At 36.3% G+C, this 16,140-nt stretch overlaps 9 non-coding genes across 9 annotated transcripts; all 9 read right to left on the bottom strand.

Annotated features, from left to right (window-relative positions):
- Window positions 1-600: 600 nt before the first annotated feature.
- On the bottom strand, window positions 601-690 carry TRNAR-UCU (transfer RNA arginine (anticodon UCU)). The gene is given in 2 exon segments: window positions 601-636; window positions 654-690. It is a non-coding gene; the product is annotated as a tRNA-Arg (tRNA).
- Window positions 691-1,367: 677 nt separating this feature from the next.
- Window positions 1,368-1,457, bottom strand: TRNAR-UCU (transfer RNA arginine (anticodon UCU)). Its single transcript is given in 2 exon segments — window positions 1,368-1,403; window positions 1,421-1,457. It is a non-coding gene; the product is annotated as a tRNA-Arg (tRNA).
- Window positions 1,458-4,434: 2,977 nt separating this feature from the next.
- On the bottom strand, window positions 4,435-4,524 carry TRNAR-UCU (transfer RNA arginine (anticodon UCU)). The gene is given in 2 exon segments: window positions 4,435-4,470; window positions 4,488-4,524. It is a non-coding gene; the product is annotated as a tRNA-Arg (tRNA).
- Window positions 4,525-6,734: 2,210 nt separating this feature from the next.
- TRNAR-UCU (transfer RNA arginine (anticodon UCU)) lies at window positions 6,735-6,824 on the bottom strand. Its single transcript is given in 2 exon segments — window positions 6,735-6,770; window positions 6,788-6,824. It is a non-coding gene; the product is annotated as a tRNA-Arg (tRNA).
- A 2,209-nt stretch (window positions 6,825-9,033) lies between these two features.
- On the bottom strand, window positions 9,034-9,123 carry TRNAR-UCU (transfer RNA arginine (anticodon UCU)). Its single transcript is given in 2 exon segments — window positions 9,034-9,069; window positions 9,087-9,123. It is a non-coding gene; the product is annotated as a tRNA-Arg (tRNA).
- A 676-nt stretch (window positions 9,124-9,799) lies between these two features.
- Window positions 9,800-9,889, bottom strand: TRNAR-UCU (transfer RNA arginine (anticodon UCU)). The gene is given in 2 exon segments: window positions 9,800-9,835; window positions 9,853-9,889. It is a non-coding gene; the product is annotated as a tRNA-Arg (tRNA).
- Window positions 9,890-10,566: 677 nt separating this feature from the next.
- TRNAR-UCU (transfer RNA arginine (anticodon UCU)) lies at window positions 10,567-10,656 on the bottom strand. The gene is given in 2 exon segments: window positions 10,567-10,602; window positions 10,620-10,656. It is a non-coding gene; the product is annotated as a tRNA-Arg (tRNA).
- Window positions 10,657-13,633: 2,977 nt separating this feature from the next.
- Window positions 13,634-13,723, bottom strand: TRNAR-UCU (transfer RNA arginine (anticodon UCU)). The gene is given in 2 exon segments: window positions 13,634-13,669; window positions 13,687-13,723. It is a non-coding gene; the product is annotated as a tRNA-Arg (tRNA).
- Window positions 13,724-15,934: 2,211 nt separating this feature from the next.
- On the bottom strand, window positions 15,935-16,024 carry TRNAR-UCU (transfer RNA arginine (anticodon UCU)). Its single transcript is given in 2 exon segments — window positions 15,935-15,970; window positions 15,988-16,024. It is a non-coding gene; the product is annotated as a tRNA-Arg (tRNA).
- Window positions 16,025-16,140: the final 116 nt, after the last annotated feature.

The raw sequence follows: 16,140 nt of genomic DNA, 5'->3' as shown, positions 1-16,140 counted from the left end.
CAAGCCTTCTGGAATACAAGAAAGAATAATTGTTTTCTGAAACATAAAATGTCTGTAGAAGAATCACACTTCTGGGTGAAACCTTGAACTACACCTTTGTTCCTTTAGGGATAAATTCGGAGAATAGGGTATTACTGTATTTTCTTGTAAACTGAATACGTTTGGACAACAATTCCATACCTTAATAGAAAAGAACTGGATAAAAAGTGCAGCCATACAATTGGTTAACAATACAAAAACACAAAGAGAATATACCATAAATAGCTTTGAAAGAAGATTTTACTTTATATGTCGCTAGAAACAAATGTCTGAGTGTAGGGTGTCGTGTTTTTGGTCTATCTCATTTACAGCTATTATAAAGACAATGTTTCTGAAGGAAGGATACATTAGGAAAGTGCAAAGTTTCTGGCAGTGATGTTGTATTGCTTATGAGCAATAAGTTCCTGTTGCAATGGAAGGCAGACTGCTTTTGATTCAGTTGCATGCTGTATTAGATACATAGGTTCAACTTGGGTCAAATACTAAGATTAAAGCATCGGCCAAAAATAGACATTCCTCACATGCATAATGTTCCTTGTTTGAATAAGAAAGTAAAAAATGCGACTCTGGTGGGATTCAAACCCACAACCTTTGAATGACTTTGCAAATTCACTTAGAAGTCCAACGCGCTATCCATTGCGCCACAGAGCCAGATAAAAATCCACTTGCGTACAGTAAGGGATGATCGAAGTTTTGTCAATCCAGTGTTTACTTCACATCACATTATCAAGCCTTCTGGGATACATGAAAGAATGATTGTTTTCTGAAACATAAAATGTCTGTAGCAAGAATCACACTTCTTTGTGAAACCTTGAACTGCACCTTTGTTCGCTTGGGGAGAAATTCAGAGAATAGGGTATTACAGTATTTTCTTGCCAAGTGAATTGGTTTGGACAACAATTCCATACCTTAATAAAAAAGAACTGGATAAAAAGTGCAGACATACAATTGGTTAACAATACAAAAACACAAAGAGAATATACCATAAATAGCTTTGAAAGAAGATTTTACTTTATATGTCGCTAGAAACAAATGTCTGAGTGTAGGGTGTCGTGTTTTTGGTCGATCTCATTTACAGCTATTATAAAGACAATGTTTCTGAAGGAAGGATACATTAGGAAAGTGCCAAGTTTGTGGCAGTAATGTTGTATTGCTTATGAGCAATATGTTCCTGTTGCAATGGAAGGCAGACTGCTTTCGATTCAGTTGCATGCTGTATTAGATACATAGGTTCAACTTGGGTCAAATACTAAGATTAAAGCATCGGCCAAAAATAAACATTCCTCACATGCATAATGTTCCTTGTTTGAATAAGAAAGTAAAAAATTCGACTCTGGTGGGATTCGAACCCACAACCTTTAAATGACTTTGCCAATTCACTTAGAAGTCCAATGCGCTATCCATTGCGCCACAGAGCCAGATAAAAATCCACTTTCGTACAGTAAGGGATGATCGAAGTTTTGTCAATCCAGTGTTTACTTCACATCATATTGTCAAGCCTTCTGGGATACATGAAAGAATGATTGTTTTCTGAAACATAAAATGTCTGTAGCAAGAATCACAGTTCGGGGTGAAACCTTGAACTCCACCTTTGTTCCTTTAGGGATAAATTCGGAGAATAGGGTATTACTGTATTTTCTTGCAAACTGAATACGTTTGGACAACAATTCCATACCTTAATAAAAAAGAACTGGATAAAAAGTGCAGACATACAATTGGTTAACAATACAAAAACACAAAGAGAATATACCATAAATAGCTTTGAAAGAAGATTTTACTTTATATGTCGCTAGAAACAAATGTCTGAGTGTAGGGTGTCGTGTTTTTGGTCTATCTCATTTACAGCTGTTATAAAGACCATGTTTCTGAAGGAAGGATACATTAGGAAAGTGCCAAGTTTCTGGTAGTGATGTTGTATTGCTTATGAGCAATATGTTCCTGTTGCAATGGAAGGCAGACTGCTTTTGATTCAGTTGCATGCTGTATTAGATACATAGGTTCAACTTGGGTCAAATACTAAGATTAAAGCATCGGCCAAAAATAAACATTCCTCACATGCATAATGTTCCTTGTTTGAATAAGAAAGTAAAAAATGCGACTCTGGTGGGATTCGAACCCACAACCTTTGAATGACTTTGCCAATTCACTTAGAAGTCCAACGCGCTATCCATTGCGTCACAGAGCCAGATGCAAATCCACTTGAGTACAGTAAGGGATGATCGAAGTTTTGTCAATCCAGTGTTTACTTCACATCATATTATCAAGCCTTCTGGGATACATGAAAGAATGATTGTTTTCTGAAACATAAGATGTCTGTAGCAAGAATCACAGTTCGGGGTGAAACCTTGAACTGCACCTTTGTTCGCTTGGGGAGAAATTCAGAGAATAGGGTATGACAGTATTTTCTTGCCAAGTGAATTGGTTTGGACAACAATTCCATACCTTAATAAAAAAGAACTGGATAAAAAGTGCAGACATACAATTGGTTAACAATACAAAAACACAAAGAGAATATACCATAAATAGCTTTGAAAGAAGATTTTACTTTATATGTCGCTAGAAACAAATGTCTGAGTGTAGGGTGTCGTGTTTTGGTCTATCTCATTTACAGCTATTATAAAGACAATGTTTCTGAAGGAAGGATACATTAGGAAAGTGCCAAGTTTCTGGCAGTAAAGTTTTATTGCTTATCAGCAATATGTTCCTGTTGCAATGGAAGGCAGACTGCTTTTGATTCAGTTGCATGCTGTATTAGATACATAGGTTCAACTTGGGTCAAATACTAAGATTAAAGCATCGGCCAAAAATAAACATTCCTCACATGCATAATGTTGCTTGTTTGAATAAGAAAGTAAAAAATGCTACTCTGGTGGGATTCGAACCCACAACCTTTGAATGACTTTGCCAATTTATTTAGAAGTCCAACACGCTATCCATTGCGCCACAGAGCCAGATGAAAATCCACTTGCGTACAGTAAGGGATGATCGAAGTTTTGTCAATCCAGTGTTTACTTCACATCACATTATCAAGCCTTCTGGGATACATGAAAGAATGATTGTTTTCTGAAACATAAAATGTCTGTAGCTAGAATCACACTTCTGTGTGAAACCTTGAACTGCACCTTTGTTCGCTTGGGGAGAAATTCAGAGAAGAGGGTATTACAGTATTTTCTTGCCAAGTGAATATGTTTGGACAACAATTCCATACCTTAATAAAAAAGAACTGGATAAAAAGTGCAGCCATACAATTGGTTAACAATACAAAAACACAAAGAGAATATACCATAAATAGCTTTGAAAGTAGATTTTATTTTATATGTCGCTAGAAACAAATGTCTGAGTGTAGGGTGTCGTGTTATTGGTCTATCTCATTTACAGCTATTATAAAGACAATGTTTCTGAAGGAAGGATACATTAGGAAAGTGCAAAGATTCTGGCAGTGATGTTGTATTGCTTATGAGCAATATGTTCCTGTTGCAATGGAAGGCAGACTGCTTTTGATTCAGTTGCATGCTGTATTAGATACATAGGTTCAACTTGGGTCAAATACTAAGATTAAAGCATCGGCCAAAAATAAACATTCCTCACATGCATAATGTTCCTTGTTTGAATAAGAAAGTAAAAAAAGCCACTCTGGTGGGATTCGAACCCACAACCTTTGAATGACTTTGCCAATTCACTTAGAAGTCCAATGCGCTATCCATTGCGCCACAGAGCCAGATGAAAATTCACTTGTGTACAGTAAGGGATGATCGAAGTTTTGTCAATCCAGTGTTTACTTCACATCACATTATCAAGCCTTCTGGGATACATGAAAGAATGATTGTTTTCTGAAACATAAAATGTCTGTAGCAAGAATCACACTTCTGTGTGAAACCTTGAACTGCACCTTTGTTCGCTTGGGGAGAAATTCAGAGAATAGGGTATTACAGTATTTTCTTGCCAAGTGAATAGGTTTGGACAACAATTCCATACCTTAATAAAAAAGAACTGGATAAAAAGTGCAGACATACAATTGGTTAACAATACAAAAACACAAAGAGAATATACCATAAATAGCTTTGAAAGAAGATTTTACTTTATATGTCGCTAGAAACAAATGTCTCAGTGTAGGATGTCGTGTTTTTGGTCTATCTCATTTACAACTATTATAAAGACAATGTTTCTGAAGGAAGGATACATTAGGAAAGTGCCAAGTTTCTGGCAGTGATGTTGTATTGCTTATGAGCAATATGTTCCTGTTGCAATGGAAGGCAGACTGCTTTTGATTCAGTTGCATGCTGTATTAGATACACAGGTTCAACTTGGGTAAAATACTAAGATTAAAGCATCGGCCAAAAATAAACATTCCTCACATGCATAATGTTCCTTGTTTGAATTAGAAAGTAAAAAATGCGACTCTGGTGGGATTCGAACCCACAACCTTTGAATGACTTTGCCAATTCTCTTAGAAGTCCAACACGCTATCCATTGCGCCACAGAGCCAGATGAAAATCCACTTGCGTACAGTAAGGGATGATCGAAGTTTTGTCAATCCAGTGTTTACTTCACATCATATTATCAAGCCTTCTGGGATACATGAAAGAATGATTGTTTTCTGAAACATAAGATGTCTGTAGCAAGAATCACAGTTCGGGGTGAAACCTTGAACTGCACCTTTGTTCGCTTGGGGAGAAATTCAGAGAATAGGGTATTACAGTATTTTCTTGCCAAGTGAATTGGTTTGGACAACAATTCCATACCTTAATAAAAAAGAACTGGATAAAAAGTGCAGACATACAATTGGTTAACAATACAAAAACACAAAGAGAATATACCATAAATAGCTTTGAAAGAAGATTTTACTTTATATGTCGCTAGAAACAAATGTCTGAGTGTAGGGTGTCGTGTTTTTGGTCTATCTCATTTACAGCTGTTATAAAGACCATGTTTCTGAAGGAAGGATACATTAGGAAAGTGCCAAGTTTCTGGCAGTAATGTTGTATTGCTTATGAGCAATATGTTCCTGTTGCAATGGAAGGCGGACTGCTTTTGATTCAGTTGCATGCTGTATTAGATACATAGGTTCAACTTGGGTCAAATACTAAGATTAAAGCATCGGCCAAAAATAAACATTCCTCACATGCATAATGTTGCTTGTTTGAATAAGAAAGTAAAAAATGCTACTCTGGTGAGATTCGAACCCACAACCTTTGAATGACTTTGCAAATTCACTTAGAAGTCCAATGCACTATCCATTGCGCCACAGAGCCAGATGAAAATCAACTTGCGTACAGTAAGGGATGATCGAAGTTTTGTCAATCCAGTGTTTACTTCACATCATATTATCAAGCCTTCTGGGATACAAGAAAGAATGATTGACTTCTGAAACATAAAATGTCTGTAGCAAGAATCACACTTCTGTGTGAAACCTTGAACTGCACCTTTGTTCGCTTGGGGAGAAATTCAGAGAATAGGGTATTACAGTATTTTCTTGCCAAGTGAATAGGTTTGGACAACAATTCCATACCTTAATAAAAAAGAACTGGATAATAAGTGCAGACATACAATTGGTTAACAATACAAAAACACAAAGAGAATATACCATAAATAGCTTTGAAAGAAGATTTTACTTTATATGTCGCTAGAAACAAATGTCTGAGTGTAGGGTGTCGTGTTTTTGGTCTATCTCATTTACAGCTATTATAAAGACAATGTTTCTGAAGGAAGGATACATTAGGAAAGTGCCAAGTTTCTGGCAGTAATGTTGTATTGCTTATGAGCAATATGTTCCTGTTGCAATGGAAGGCAGACTGCTTTTGATTCAGTTGCATGCTGTATTAGATACATAGGTTCAACTTGGGTCAAATACTAAGATTAAAGCATCGGCCAAAAATAAACATTCCTCACATGCATAATGTTCCTTGTTTGAATAAGAAAGTAAAAAATGCGACTTTGGTGGGATTCGAACCCACAACCTTTAAATGATTTTGCAATTTCACTTAGAAGTCCAACGCGCTATCCATTGCGCCACAGAGCCATATCAAAACCAACTTTCGTACATTAAGGGATGATCGAAGTTTTGTCAATCCAGTGTTTACTTCACATCATATTATCAAGCCTTCTGGGATACATGAAAGAATGATTGTTTTCTGAAACATAAAATGTCTGTAGCAAGAATCGCAGTTCGGGGTGAAACCTTGAACTGCACCTTTGTTCGCTTGGGGAGAAATTAGGAGAATAGGTTATTACTGTATTTTCTTGCATACTGAATACGTTTGGACAACAATTCCATACCGTAATAAAAAAGAACTGGATAAAAAGTGCAGACATACAATTGGTTAACAATACAAAAACACAAAGAGAATATACCATAAATAGCTTTGAAAGAAGATTTTACTTTATATGTCGCTAGAAACAAATGTCTGAGTGTAGGGTGTCGTGTTTTGGTCTATCTCATTTACAGCTATTATAAAGACAATGTTTCTGAAGGAAGGATACATTAGAAAAGTGCCAAGTTTCTGGCAGTGATGTTGTATTGCTCATGAGCAATATGTTCCTGTTGCAATGGAAGGCAGACTGCTTTTGATTCAGTTGCATGCTGTATTAGATACATAGGTTCAACTTGGGTCAAATACTAAGATTAAAGCATCGGCCAAAAATAAACATTCCTCACATGCATAATGTTCCTTGTTTGAATAAGAAAGTAAAAAATGCGACTCTGGTGGGATTCGAACCCACAACCTTTGAATGACTTTGCCAATTCACTTAGAAGTCCAACGCGCTATCCATTGCGCCACAGAGCCAGATGAAAATCCACTTGAGTACAGTAAGGGATGATCGAAGTTTTGTCAATCCAGTGTTTACTTCACATCATATTATCAAGCCTTCTGCGATACAAGAAAGAATAATTATTTTCTGAAACATAAAATGTCTGTAGAAGAATCACACTTCTGGGTGAAACCTTGAACTCCACCTTTGTTCCTTTAGGGATAAATTCGGAGAATAGGGTATTACTGTATTTTCTTGCAAACTGAATACGTTTGGACAACAATTCCATACCTTAATAAAAAAGAACTGGATAAAAAGTGCAGACATACAATTGGTTAACAATACAAAAACACAAAGAGAATATACCATAAATAGCTTTGAAAGAAGATTTTACTTTATATGTCGCTAGAAACAAATGTCTGAGTGTAGGGTGTCGTGTTTTTGGTCTATCTCATTTACAGCTGTTATAAAGACCATGTTTCTGAAGGAAGGATACATTAGGAAAGTGCCAAGTTTCTGGCAGTAATGTTGTATTGCTTATGAGCAATATGTTCCTGTTGCAAGGAAGGCGGACTGCTTTTGATTCAGTTGCATGCTGTATTAGATACATAGGTTCAACTTGGGTCAAATACTAAGATTAAAGCATCGGCCAAAAATAAACATTCCTCACATGCATAATGTTGCTTGTTTGAATAAGAAAGTAAAAAATGCTACTCTGGTGGGATTCGAACCCACAACCTTTGAATGACTTTGCAAATTCACTTAGAAGTCCAATGCACTATCCATTGCGCCACAGAGCCAGATGAAAATCAACTTGCGTACAGTAAGGGATGATCGAAGTTTTGTCAATCCAGTGTTTACTTCACATCATATTATCAAGCCTTCTGGGATACAAGAAAGAATGATTGACTTCTGAAACATAAAATGACTGTAGCAAGAATCACACTTCTGTGTGAAACCTTGAACTGCACCTTTGTTCGCTTGGGGAGAAATTCAGAGAATAGGGTATTACAGTATTTTCTTGCCAAGTGAATAGGTTTGGACAACAATTCCATACCTTAATAAAAAAGAACTGGATAAAAAGTGCAGAAATACAATTGGTTAACAATACAAAAACACAAAGAGAATATACCATAAATAGCTTTGAAAGAAGATTTTACTTTATATGTCGCTATTAACAAATGTCTGAGTGTAGGGTGTCGTGTTTTTGGTCTATCTCATTTACAGCTATTATAAAGACAATGTTTCTGAAGGAAGGATACATTAGGAAAGTGCCAAGTTTCTGGCAGTAATGTTGTATTGCTTATGAGCAATATGTTCCTGTTGCAATGGAAGGCAGACTGCTTTTGATTCAGTTGCATGCTGTATTAGATACATAGGTTCAACTTGGGTCAAATACTAAGATTAAAGCATCGGCCAAAAATAAACATTCCTCACATGCATAATGTTCCTTGTTTGAATAAGAAAGTAAAAAATGCGACTTTGGTGGGATTCGAACCCAAAACCTTTGAATGATTTTGCAATTTCACTTAGAAGTCCAACGCGCTATCCATTGTGCCACAGAGCCAGATGAAAATCCACTTGAGTACAGGAAGGGATGATCGAAGTTTTGTCAATCCAGTGTTTACTTCACATCATATTATCAAGCCTTCTGGGATACATGAAAGAATGATTGTTTTCTGAAACATAAAATGTCTGTAGCAAGAATCGCAGTTCGGGGTGAAACCTTGAACTGCACCTTTGTTCGCTTGGGGAGAAATTAGGAGAATAGGTTATTACTGTATTTTCTTGCAAACTGAATACGTTTGGACAACAATTCCATACCTTAATAAAAAAGAACTGGATAAAAAGTGCAGACATACAATTGGTTAACAATACAAAAACACAAAGAGAATATACCATAAATAGCTTTGAAAGAAGATTTTACTTTATATGTCGCTAGAAACAAATGTCTGAGTGTAGGGTGTCGTGTTTTTGGTCTATCTCATTTACAGCTGTTATAAAGACCATGTTTCTGAAGGAAGGATACATTAGGAAAGTGCAAAGTTTCTGGCAGTAATGTTTTATTGCTTATCAGCAATATGTTCCTGTTGCAATGGAAGGCGGACTGCTTTTGATTCAGTTGCATGCTGTATTAGATACATAGGTTCAACTTGGGTCAAATACTAAGATTAAAGCATCGGCCAAAAATAAACATTCCTCACATGCATAATGTTCCTTGTTTGAATAAGAAAGTAAAAAATGCGACTCTGGTGGGATTCGAACCCACAACCTTTGAATGACTTTGCCAATTCACTTAGAAGTCCAACGCGCTATCCATTGCGCCACAGAGCCAGATGAAAATCCACTTGAGTACAGTAAGGGATGATCGAAGTTTTGTCAATCCAGTGTTTACTTCACATCATATTATCAAGCCTTCTGTGATACAAGAAACAATAATTGTTTTCTGAAACATAAAATGTCTGTAGAAGAATCACACTTCTGGGTGAAACCTTGAACTACACCTTTGTTCCTTTAGGGATGAATTCGGAGAATAGGGTATTACCGTATTTTCTTGCAAACTGAATACGTTTGGACAACAATTCCATACCTTAATAAAAAAGAACTGGATAAAAAGTGCAGACATACAATTGGTTAACAATACAAAAACACAAAGAGAATATACCATAAATAGCTTTGAAAGAAGATTTTACTTTATATGTCGCTAGAAACAAATGTCTGAGTGTAGGGTGTCGTGTTTTTGGTCTATCTCATTTACAGCTGTTATAAAGACCATGTTTCTGAAGGAAGGATACATTAGGAAAGTGCCAGGTTTCTGGCAGTAATGTTTTATTGCTTATCAGCAATATGTTCCTGTTGCAATGGAAGGCGGACTGCTTTTGATTCAGTTGAATGCTGTATTAGATACATAGGTTCAACTTGGGTCAAATACTAAGATTAAAGCATCGGCCAAAAATAGACATTCCTCACATGCATAATGTTCCTTGTTTGAATAAGAAAGTAAAAAATGCGACTCTGGTGGGATTCAAACCCACAACCTTTGAATGACTTTGCAAATTCACTTAGAAGTCCAACGCGCTATCCATTGCGCCACAGAGCCAGATAAAAATCCACTTGCGTACAGTAAGGGATGATCGAAGTTTTGTCAATCCAGTGTTTACTTCACATCACATTATCAAGCCTTCTGGGATACATGAAAGAATGATTGTTTTCTGAAACATAAAATGTCTGTAGCAAGAATCACACTTCTTTGTGAAACCTTGAACTGCACCTTTGTTCGCTTGGGGAGAAATTCAGAGAATAGGGTATTACAGTATTTTCTTGCCAAGTGAATTGGTTTGGACAACAATTCCATACCTTAATAAAAAAGAACTGGATAAAAAGTGCAGACATACAATTGGTTAACAATACAAAAACACAAAGAGAATATACCATAAATAGCTTTGAAAGAAGATTTTACTTTATATGTCGCTAGAAACAAATGTCTGAGTGTAGGGTGTCGTGTTTTTGGTCTATCTCATTTACAGCTATTATAAAGACAATGTTTCTGAAGGAAGGATACATTAGGAAAGTGCCAAGTTTGTGGCAGTAATGTTGTATTGCTTATGAGCAATATGTTCCTGTTGCAATGGAAGGCAGACTGCTTTCGATTCAGTTGCATGCTGTATTAGATACATAGGTTCAACTTGGGTCAAATACTAAGATTAAAGCATCGGCCAAAAATAAACATTCCTCACATGCATAATGTTCCTTGTTTGAATAAGAAAGTAAAAAATTCGACTCTGGTGGGATTCGAACCCACAACCTTTGAATGACTTTGCCAATTCACTTAGAAGTCCAATGCGCTATCCATTGCGCCACAGAGCCAGATAAAAATCCACTTTCGTACAGTAAGGGATGATCGAAGTTTTGTCAATCCAGTGTTTACTTCACATCATATTGTCAAGCCTTCTGGGATACATGAAAGAATGATTGTTTTCTGAAACATAAAATGTCTGTAGCAAGAATCACAGTTCGGGGTGAAACCTTGAACTGCACCTTTGTTCGCTTGGGGAGAAATTCAGAGAATAGGGTATTACAGTATTTTCTTGCCAAGTGAATTGGTTTGGACAACAATTCCATACCTTAATAAAAAAGAACTGGATAAAAAGTGCAGACATACAATTGTTAACAATACAAAAACACAAAGAGAATATACCATAAATAGCTTTGAAAGAAGATTTTACTTTATATGTCGCTAGAAACAAATGTCTGAGTGTAGGGTGTCGTGTTTTTGGTCTATCTCATTTACAGCTATTATAAAGACAATGTTTCTGAAGGAAGGATACATTAGAAAAGTGCCAAGTTTCTGGCAGTGATGTTGTATTGCTTATGAGCAATATGTTCCTGTTGCAATGGAAGGCAGACTGCTTTTGATTCAGTTGCATGCTGTATTAGATACATAGGTTCAACTTGGGTCAAATACTAAGATTAAAGCATCGGCCAAAAATAAACATTCCTCACATGCATAATGTTCCTTGTTTGAATAAGAAAGTAAAAAATGCTACTCTGGTGGGATTCGAACCCACAACCTTTGAATGACTTTGCAAATTCACTTAGAAGTCCAACGCGCTATCCATTGTGCCACAGAGCCAGATGGAAAACCACTTGCGTACAGTAAGGGATGATCGAAGTTTTGTCAATCCAGTGTTTACTTCACATCACATTATCAAGCCTTCTGGGATACATGAAAGAATGATTGTTTTCTGAAACATAAAATGTCTGTAGCAAGAATCACACTTCTGTGTGAAACCTTGAACTGCACCTTTGTTCGCTTGGGGAGAAATTCAGAGAATAGGGTATTACAGTATTTTCTTGCCAAGTGAATAGGTTTGGACAACAATCCCATACCTTAATAAAAAAGAACTGGATAAAAAGTGCAGACATACAATTGGTTAACAATACAAAAACACAAAGAGAATATACCATTAATAGCTTTGAAAGAAGATTTTACTTTATATGTCGCTAGAAACAAATGTCTGAGTGTAGGGTGTCGTGTTTTTGGTCTATCTCATTTACAGCTGTTATAAAGACCATGTTTCTGAAGGAAGGATACATTAGGAAAGTGCCAAGTTTCTGGCAGTAATGTTGTATTGCTTATGAGCAATATGTTCCTGTTGCAATGGAAGGCGGACTGCTTTTGATTCAATTGCATGCTCTATTAGATACATAGGTTCAACTTGGGTCAAATACTAAGATTAAAGCATCGGCCAAAAATAAACATTCCTCACATGCATAATGTTGCTTGTTTGAATAAGAAAGTAAAAAATGCTACTCTGGTGGGATTCGAACCCACAACCTTTGAATGACTTTGCAAATTCACTTAGAAGTCCAATGCACTATCCATTGCGCCACAGAGCCAGATGAAAATCAACTTGCGTACAGTAAGGGATGATCGAATTTTTGTCAATCCAGTGTTTACTTCACATCATATTATCAAGCCTTCTGGGATACAAGAAAGAATGATTGACTTCTGAAACATAAAATGTCTGTAGCAAGAATCACACTTCTGTGTGAAACCTTGAACTGCACCTTTGTTCGCTTGGGGAGAAATTCAGAGAATAGGGTATTACAGTATTTTCTTGCCAAGTGAATAGGTTTGGACAACAATTCCATACCTTAATAAAAAAGAACTGGATAAAAAGTGCAGACATACAATTGGTTAACAATACAAAAACACAAAGAGAATATACCATAAATAGCTTTGAAAGAAGATTTTACTTTATATGTCGCTATAAACAAATGTCTGAGTGTAGGGTGTCGTGTTTTTGGTCTATCTCATTTACAGCTATTATAAAGACAATGTTTCTGAAGGAAGGATACATTAGGAAAGTGCCAAGTTTCTGGCAGTAATGTTGTATTGCTTATGAGCAATATGTTCCTGTTGCAATGGAAGGCGGACTGCTTTTGATTCAATTGCATGCTGTATTAGATACATAGGTTCAACTTGGGTCAAATACTAAGATTAAAGCATCGGCCAAAAATAAACATTCCTCACATGCATAATGTTGCTTGTTTGAATAAGAAAGTAAAAAATGCTACTCTGGTGGGATTCGAACCCACAACCTTTGAATGACTTTGCAAATTCACTTAGAAGTCCAATGCACTATCCATTGCGCCACAGACCCAGATGAAAATCAACTTGCGTACAGTAAGGGATGATCGAAGTTTTGTCAATCCAGTGTTTACTTCACATCATATTATCAAGCCTTCTGGGATACAAGAAAGAATGATTGACTTCTGAAACATAAAATGTCTGTAGCAAGAATCACACTTCTGTGTGAAACCTTGAACTGCACCTGTGTTCGCTTGGGGAGAAATTCAGAGAATAGGGTATTACAGTATTTTCTTGCCAAGTGAATAGGTTTGGACAACAATTCCATACCTTAATAAAAAAGAACTGGATAAAAAGTGCAGACATACAATTGGTTAACAATACAAAAACACAAAGAGAATATACCATAAATAGCATTAAAAGAAGATTTTACTTTATATGTCGCTAGAAACAAATGTCTGAGTGTAGGGTGTCGTGTTTTTGGTCTATCTCATTTACAGCTATTATAAAGACAATGTTTCTGAAGGAAGGATACATTAGGAAAGTGCCAAGTTTCTGGCAGTAATGTTTTATTGCTTATGAGCAATATGTTCCTGTTGCAATGGAAGGCAGACTGCTTTTGATTCAGTTGCATGCTGTATTAGATACATATGTTCAACTTGGGTCAAATACTAAGATTAAAGCATCGGCCAAAAATAAACATTCCTCACATGCATAATGTTCCTTGTTTGAATTAGAAAGTAAAAAATGCGACTCTGGTGGGATTCGAACCCACAACCTTTGAAAGACTTTGCCAATGTACTTAGAAGTCCAACACGCTATCCATTGCGCCACAGAGCCAGATGAAAATCCACTTGCGTACAGTAAGGGATGATCGAAGTTTTGTCAATCCAGTGTTTACTTCACATCACATTATCAAGCCTTCTGGGATACATGAAAGAATGATTGTTTTCTGAAACATAAAATGTCTGTAGCAAGAATCACACTTCTGTGTGAAACCTTGAACTGCACCTTTGTTCGCTTGGGGAGAAATTCAGAGAATAGGGTATTACAGTATTTTCTTGCCAAGTGAATAGGTTTGGACAACAATTCCATACCTTAATAAAAAAGAACTGGATAAAAAGTGCAGACATACAATTGGTTAACAATACAAAAACACAAAGAGAATATACCATAAATAGCTTTGAAAGAAGATTTTACTTTATATGTCGCTAGAAACAAATGTCTGAGTGTAGGGTGTCGTGTTTTTGGTCTATCTCATTTACAGCTATTATAAAGACAATGTTTCTGAAGGAAGGCTACATTAGGAAAGTGCCAAGTTTCTGGCAGTAATGTTGTATTGCTTATGAGCAATATGTTCCTGTTGCAATGGAAGGCAGACTGCTTTTGATTCAGTTGCATGCTGTATTAGATACATAGGTTCAACTTGGGTCAAATACTAAGATTAAAGCATCGGCCAAAAATAAACATTCCTCACATGCATAATGTTCCTTGTTTGAATAAGAAAGTAAAAAATTCAACGCTGGTGGGATTCGAACCCACAACCTTTGAATGACTTTGCCAATTCACTTAGAAGTCCAACGCGCTATCCATTGTGCCACAGAGCCCGATGATAATCAACTTGCGTACATTAAGGGATGATCGAAGTTTTGTCAATCCAGTGTTTACTTCACATCATATTATCAAGCCTTCTGGGATACAAGAAAGAATAATTGTTTTCTGAAACATAAAATGTCTGTAGAAGAATCACACTTCTGGGTGAAACCTTGAACTACACCTTTGTTCCTTTAGGGATAAATTCGGAGAATAAGGTATTACTGTATTTTCTTGCAAACTGAATACGTTTGGACAACAATTCCATACCTTAATAAAAAAGAACTGGATAAAAAGTGCAGCCATACAATTTCTTTAACAATACAAAAACACAAAGAGAATATACCATAAATAGCTTTGAAAGAATATTTTACTTTATATGTCGCTAGAAACAAATGTCTGAGTGTAGGGTGTTGTGTTTTTGGTCTATCTCATTTACAGCTATTATAAAGACAATGTTTCTGAAGGAAGGATACATTAGGAAAGTGCAAAGTTTCTGGCAGTGATGTTGTATTGCTTATGAGCAATATGTTCCTGTTGCAATGGAAGGCAGACTGCTTTTGATTCAGTTGCATGCTGTATTAGATACATAGGTTCAACTTGGGTCAAATACTAAGATTAAAGCATCGGCCAAAAATAGATATTCCTCACATGCATAATGTTCCTTGTTTGAATAAGAAAGTAAAAAATGCAACTCAGGTGGGATTCAAACCCACAACCTTTGAATGACTTTGCAAATTCACTTAGAAGTCCAACGCGCTATCCATTGCGCCACAGAGCCAGATAAAAAACCACTTGCGTACAGTAAGGGATGACCGAAGTTTTGTCAATCCAGTGTTTACTTCACATCACATTATCAAGCCTTCTGGGATACATGAAAGAATGATTGTTTTCTGAAACATAAAATGTCTGTAGCAAGAATCACACTTCTTTGTGAAACCTTGAACTGCACCTTTGTTCGCTTGGGGAGAAATTCAGAGAATAGGGTATTACAGTATTTTCTTGCCAAGTGAATTGGTTTGGACAACAATTCCATACCTTAATAAAAAAGAACTGGATAAAAAGTGCAGACATACAATTGGTTAACAATACAAAAACACAAAGAGAATATACCATAAATAGCATTGAAAGAAGATTTTACTTTATATGTCGCTAGAAACAAATGTCTGAGTGTAGAGTATCGTGTTTTTGGTCTATCTCATTTACAGCTATTATAAAGACAATGTTTCTGAAGGAAGGATACATTAGGAAAGTGCCAAGTTTCTGGCAGTAATGTTTTATTGCTTATGAGCAATATGTTCCTGTTGCAATGGAAGGCAGACTGCTTTTGATTCAGTTGCATGCTGTATTAGATACATAGGTTCAACTTGGGTCAAATACTAAGATTAAAGCATCGGCCAAAAATAAACATTCCTCACATGCATAATGTTCCTTGTTCGAATAAGAAAGTAAAAAATGCGACTCTGGTGGGATTCAAACCCACAACCTTTGAATGACTTTGCCAAATCACTTAGAAGTCCAACGCGCTATCCATTGCGCCACAGAGCCAGATGAAAATCCACTTGCCTACAGTAAGGGATGATCGAAGTTTTGTCAATCCAGTGTTTACTTCACATCATATTATCAAGCCTTCTGGGATACATGAAAGAATGATTGTTTTATGA

Source organism: Ambystoma mexicanum (assembly GCF_040938575.1).
Source record: "Ambystoma mexicanum isolate Mex_15411 chromosome 12 unlocalized genomic scaffold, UKY_AmexF1_1 Mex_chr12_unloc.1, whole genome shotgun sequence".
In the NCBI taxonomy this organism is placed as follows: domain Eukaryota; kingdom Metazoa; phylum Chordata; class Amphibia; order Caudata; family Ambystomatidae; genus Ambystoma; species Ambystoma mexicanum.
Note: the sequence above shows the minus strand (reverse complement) of the source record. Positions and strands in the feature narration are given on the sequence as shown.